Source organism: Apis dorsata, unplaced genomic scaffold (genome assembly GCF_000469605.1).
Source record: "Apis dorsata unplaced genomic scaffold, Apis dorsata 1.3 scaffold_382, whole genome shotgun sequence".
NCBI lineage: Eukaryota > Metazoa > Arthropoda > Insecta > Hymenoptera > Apidae > Apis > Apis dorsata.
The window spans coordinates 362,124-367,689 of NW_006263644.1; the positions used below are offsets into that span (position 1 = coordinate 362,124).

A 5,566-nucleotide genomic window follows, 5' to 3' on the forward strand; every position below is an offset into this window, starting at 1 on the left:
GTATCGAGAACACTTGTAATCCGAGAAACTCTATGTCTGCGTTCTCGTCCGAATATCGTTTCACGCGAAAATCGAGATCGTCCGGCAAATTTTTTTCTCTTTTCTTTTCTTTTCTTTTCTTTTTTTTTTTTTTTTTCGACACAGAGAAGCGTAATCCCGCAATCACACTGATCGATGATTTCTCCCTGTTTGTTCCAGGTGTGTTCTACGCTCGGTTGGAAGTGTGCATGTTGCTTAGTGGCGGTATTATTCGGTAAGGATGAACCCGCGGAAAATGGCGGAAAAAATTTGGAAGTGTGTGGAAGAATTTCGAGTGCAACTGGCGAAACCACGAAGGACGGAATCGGTAACGAATATTTTTTAAAAGAAAAAAAAAAAAAAAGGTCTTTCTAGTCGCAGTGAGATGATCGTTTCTTTGATAATAATAACGAAACGATAATCGAACCCTATATTTAACCTTTATTTTTACACACGGTTTCGAGAGAAGATACGTAAAAGGATATTATTATAAATTAACGCCTAATCTAATGATAGGGATTACGTAGAAACTTTACAAAATACCTGGGTATCTTCGAACCTTTTCCTTGTTAAAAAGTTTCCCCATAAATTTGTCACTGTCACAGAAATGATATACGCCCCGCCAGCTTCGAAATCTCGTCGAATTATCTCGTTCCACTTATCAGGGAATACTTCCAAACAAACGGCCACGCCCCCGCTTCTAAAAAAAAATCTTCCCTTTGAACAAACTGGCCGAAACGGGATACCCGAACGTCGAGGAAAAATTTACAACACATTATAAAAATCTTACAAATCTTTTACGAAAAAGTCTCGTTCGAAATCATCATCTTCCATCAAATATAAAAAGTACACTTATTTACATTCTCACCTAGCCGTATCGTTCTCATTACATTACTCATACGTAAGAGATCTCTAACGAGTTTCCCCGATTCGATTAATATTTTCGAAACAAAGCTTCGACAATAACGATCTATTTACCAAATAACTATTTATCAATCGATCTTCCAAAATCTCGTAATATCCCACAAGTCGAGTTTCAGATTTTTAATCTAAAATTCTCCCTCTGAAAATATAATAAATTAGAAAGCAGAGGAACGTCGCTATTGTGCACACAATATCTTCAATCGAAAGAGCATGAACGAATGAAAAGTCGCGAATGGAAAAGAGAAGGAAAGGAAGATGTTTTCGCGCAGGGAGGGAGGGGTGGTTGGGAGGGCCCCGTTACGTCATCAAGGTTGGCGAGGCGCCGAAGAATCCAAGGCAAGACGATACATACGGCCCTGCCTCCTCGCCGGCCAGATAGGGTATAATCATGGCGAGTTTCGTATCTCGAAGGGGCGCACACAGCGAAGATGGTCCAACATCTGCCGCTGCAGGGAATCTCTGCCCACATGCTGGCCCTAGTGCGCGTACGTACGCACGCACACCGGCAAAAAGTGACATAGCTACACGCCGGGACGTCATGTAAATTCATTCGAAACACATGGCAGGGCCGAGCCGGCGGTTCCTTCTCGTTTCTCCTCTCCGAAAGGGTTCCTTCTCCACCACCGAGCTGGAATCCGGGGAGGGGGAAGGGGGATGTTGGGTATAAAAAAAAAAAGAAGAAGAAGAAGAAGAAGAGAAAAACAGACGATAACTTCGACTTTTAGACAAGGAGGACCGTCCTCCTTCACCTTCTTCCTTCTCGACCTCTGTAAGGGGGGAATCACCTCGCTCGAATCGGTCATCCCCCTCCCCTCTTTTTATTCAATCGCCTCGACGATCTTCGAGGTGTCCAATGGAGGTGTCCAATTGGCAATTTGGCACAATGATTGTCGTATTGGGGGTTTAACGTTGGTTTGCGAAATTTTAAAAGGATTGGCACAAGTGCAATAGAAAGTTTGAGAGTCAGTAGGGAGGGATTATTAGCTGATATGTCATCAAATTATTGATGGAAACATAAGTATATTTGTGAGAAACTTGCCTCTTGAGTAATATGAAAATTTTTATATATTATTTTATTAGAATATTAATATATTTAAGTATAATTTGATAATAATAATAAAGGAACGAGAAAAGCATTTTCAATGATGGATTATGAAATCAAGGGATTAAATATGAATAATATGGAATCATTACAATGATCCTTGATTATACATAGAAAAAATTCATTTTTTTTAAGATCAAATGTAAATTAATATTATATTATCGTGGAAAAAATAGATATAAGTAATATTATTTTCTATTATTTTCTCGAAATTAGATTTTCAAAATGATATTACTTATAGAAGAATCGGATGATTATCAGGTTTTAAATCGGCATATTGAAATTAAGTTTCGCACGAGAATTCAGAGGCAACTTTCGTGCACGTTCGGTTTAATTGGAAGTTATTTATCTGTGATCAAGTCAACAAGATCATATTATTTACATCACAATCGTTCCTTCGTGTTACTTACGCGAAGAATATATACATATAAATAAAGAAACACCATTGACTTGAATGGTGCAATTAATTCTTTTCACCGATAGTTTTTCAAAAAATTAATATTTTTATATATCGAAGAAAGAAACGAAACATTGTCGTACTAAATAATATCATTTCTCATTTAATTATATCTTCCCAACGAAAATAAATTCGATCGAAAGACTATACGATCAGAAATTAAAATTTAAAACTCATTAGAAAATCATGATCGATCTAAAAAAGAAAAATTCCACCTTTTAACGAGTCTTCGCCGTAGACCGCCATATTGGATAAAAATAATAAAAACAACGATAACAATAACAATAAAAGAACGAAATTATCGGTTCGAAAATCGAGAAAAAAGGGAGAGGAAGGGAAAGCAACAGGAAGAATATAAAAAAAAAAAAGAGAGAGAAAGAGAGAGAGATCCAACGAAATAACAGGGTATTCGGATAACGAGTGTTCCTTTTAACGAGGGTTTCCAAAGAAATCGTTAACGGGGTAATTCTCGCGTTCCACAGCTAATTACACGTCGAAACCATGAAATTCCACCGTTCCTTGATTCATTATGCTGACACGAACAGACAATAATGGATCGTCTTTTGTTTTCGATTCGTCAAGTTTAAAACCAGGGGGATTTCGATTCCGCTCGAAGATAGCGCAGGGGAGGGGTGTCTCGTTGAAGCGTTAATCGGTCGAAAACCTTGGATAGAAGAAATAAAAAGAAAGAAGGAAAGGATCAGAAATTGCGCGGATAAGAAGGAGATGGATGGATGGATAGATGGATGGAATTTAGAGAGAAAGAGGAATTAGGGGGAGACGAAGAATAGAGGAGGATGAAGAAGGACAGGGAGAAAGAGAAAGAAGGAGGAGGAGGAGGAGGAGACGGGAAAATAGAAGTAAGATCGCCGCGTGGAGAATTGCAGAACTGCCTTTAATTAAAGCCATCAAGCTAGTTGAACAATTATCATTAATTATGGACGTTGGTTGGCCGCTCACACGAGCCGTCGTCGTCGTCGTCGTCGTCGTAGCTGTTTAGAGAGCAATGGTTCAGCTTCGTTCGCGTGCACGTCGTCAATTTGAAAGGGGAGGATAAGGGAAGGTTAGAGGGAGAAAAAAAAAGGGAGAAAAGAGGAAGAAAACAAAGAAAAGTATCGAAATCGAGAATGGGAAAGAAATACAGATACAAGGATCATCCCTTCTCGATGTACTTTTATCACTTCGTCATATTTTCTTCTTTTTCCATCTTTCATGGAATGGAACTTCCATTATCCCAACTTTCTAGTTACCGAATTAATTAAAACCATTATTGTACACTATCTCTACATATAAATATTGTAAATGTTTTTCCTTATCACAACAGTGGAAATAGAATTTCATTTAAAATTATTATTGAACACATAACCTGATGTGTACCTATTGTTCTATTATCGAGACCAAATCAAAAAATACTTTTGAGAAGAAATTAGAGAAAGTAATGAAAATGCTACAAAATTGGTTATATACATTGGAAAATCTATCTACAATCATTGACATTAAAAAAAAAAAGTAAAATTTAAAATTTGTGCGATATTTCATCTAAGAAAATTCCATCGTTCAAGAATAATTTTATCTATTTGATTCGAATAATGGAAGTTTTACCTCTTCTTTCATAACTCGAATTTTTCTTTCGATCATCGAATCATTGGACGAGATCAGATTAATCGAGTTGATCTTGGACGAGAAAGACTTTTACGGCTCGTTGTACGAAAAGGAAATAACGGAACTTTCCTCTTTGATTTCCTTGGTTTGGAGGTGTAAAACAAAGATTCGGGGAGGGGAAGGAGGAGGACGGAGAGAGAATATCTCGTCGAGGAATTCGACGATTGTTCAGAGGCGTTTAAAATTCTTCGGGGTTGTTGGGGTCGAGAAACGAGACGCGACGACGGCTTTGGCCTGTTTTTACGTGGGACGAGAATTTCGAAAGCGTCGGCGAACAAGCGTAAAGAGGATCGCGGCGCAATAAAAATGACGATTTACGTTCGACGTCATCGTTATAAAACCGGGGGCCAATGACTCGATGAGCCACCCGTCCCTTCCGTCTTCCCTTGATCTACGCACCCCAATTCTCTTTCTCGATCCCCAATCATCCGGAATCCATTAACTTTTCACAACTCTTTATTTACAGCCTTTGTCCCGATATCGAAATAAATAATTCTGCGTTCATTGGCATTTCGTACGATTCTGGAAAATGCTTCTCCAACGTTAGTTAGGAAAACGTTTCGTACATTGGGAGATTTAGAATGTGGAAAATCTTTTTTTTTTTAGATTTCTTCGTCTTCTTGAGATGCTAATTTTAATTTATTATATTCTTCATTACGTTTCAATTTTGGGATATAATACGTAATACGAATCAATTGTACAACTGTTTTCCTATATTTTTAGCATGAAAATGATTGCAAAAGTGAGGGTGTAAATACATAATAAACTCATCCCGAGTTATTAAGAAATAATCACAGGAATGAAAATTTCGAAACAACTGGTTAGACGAAGTTTTCTTCTTCGATAGTATCTCATTATTTATCATCGTGCTTTATGTCTATAATAAATAGACTTGGATATCCTATTATGCTCATGTATAGTCTTTAACCTCCGCTCAATCCTAGAGTAAACTATCAATTTACTTTTCAAAGAATAATATGGAAGGAAACATTATTGCCTATATTTACCTATTCCAACAACTTCGATCCAAGTTTTCGATTATCGTTTTAACGACAAATTACCCTTGAATAGTTCACTTTATCTCCTAGATAGAAAAAAGAAAAAAACAAATACTAATCTAGAAATAATTTCGAACAATACTTTTAACTTATTCAAATTATCTAATAAATTCTTTATTGAGAATCTAAAATTATTCCAATTATAAATATTAATTCAAATTCTTCGTGACGTAAAAGCTCGATCATAAAAATATTTAAATCAAAATAATATCCCAGCCTTAACAAAAATTTCCATGCATCTAAAGATCTCCGCGAAAAATAAGACAAAGAATAGTGATCCAAAAAGACGAAAGAAAGAAAAATCAATCAACCTAACAGGTCCCTAAAAAAAAAAAAAAAAAAAAA

The 5,566-nt window shown here is 36.6% G+C and overlaps 1 protein-coding gene and 1 long non-coding RNA gene across 2 annotated transcripts in view; one reads left to right on the forward strand and one right to left on the reverse strand.

The window, feature by feature from the left end:
- Positions 1-858, forward strand: part of LOC102671450 — a 14,413-nt gene extending 13,555 nt beyond the window's left edge. Inside the window, exon 2 of the long non-coding RNA XR_422245.2 lies at positions 199-858. This is a non-coding gene — a long non-coding RNA (uncharacterized LOC102671450). The remainder of the gene's footprint in view (positions 1-198) is intronic.
- Positions 1-5,566, reverse strand: part of LOC102671133 (UPF0489 protein C5orf22 homolog) — an 834,013-nt gene that overhangs the window by 202,224 nt on the left and 626,223 nt on the right. The window lies entirely within an intron of this gene.